Here is a 515-nt window from a genome sequence, read left to right on the forward strand (position 1 = left end):
GGCGGCGGGAGGGAGGCAGGCGCGGGGGCTCCTCCTCGCCCGCTGCCCCCGCCCGGGGCTGGGCGTGTGCCCCGCCCGCCCCGCCGGTGGATCAGTTACACGCAGCTGGCACAGGTGCGGGGCGCCCTTCAGACTCGCGCCGGCGGGGGAGACCCGGACGCAGAGAGCAGCAGGGAAAACATGCAGCCATTTTGGGCCGAGGCAGACAAAGAGCCGCCGGCGGTCGCGGCCGCCCCCGCCGCCCCGCGCGGCTCCCGAACCCCCCGCACTCGCGGCGCGGCCGCACCGAAGGGCCGCAGCCCCCGCCCGCCCGCGGCCGCCGGGGGGCCGCCGCCGCCGCCCGACTCCCAACTAAGCGTTCGCAGCCATTTGCACGGCCTTTTATAGCGCGGGCGCCGGCCAATCAGCGGCGGGCGGAATCCCTGCCCGGCCGGTGATGTGCGGGCCGGGCGCTCGCGCGTGCGCTGTTGGGCGGGGGGGCCGAGTGTGAGCGGGGCGGGGGGAGGAGGGAGCCG

At 78.4% G+C, this 515-nt stretch overlaps 1 protein-coding gene across 1 annotated transcript in view; it reads left to right on the top strand.

Moving 5' to 3' along the window:
* Positions 1-12: 12 nt before the first annotated feature.
* TAF4 (TATA-box binding protein associated factor 4) overlaps positions 13-515 on the top strand; it is a 37,480-nt gene continuing 36,977 nt past the window's right edge. The window contains exon 1 of the mRNA XM_041478517.1: positions 13-505. The gene's annotated coding sequence lies outside the window, so the exon portion shown is untranslated. The remainder of the gene's footprint in view (positions 506-515) is intronic.

The sequence above is a fragment of the Pyrgilauda ruficollis genome, unplaced genomic scaffold, assembly GCF_017590135.1.
Source record: "Pyrgilauda ruficollis isolate IOZ18807 unplaced genomic scaffold, ASM1759013v1 scaffold45, whole genome shotgun sequence".
NCBI lineage: Eukaryota > Metazoa > Chordata > Aves > Passeriformes > Passeridae > Pyrgilauda > Pyrgilauda ruficollis.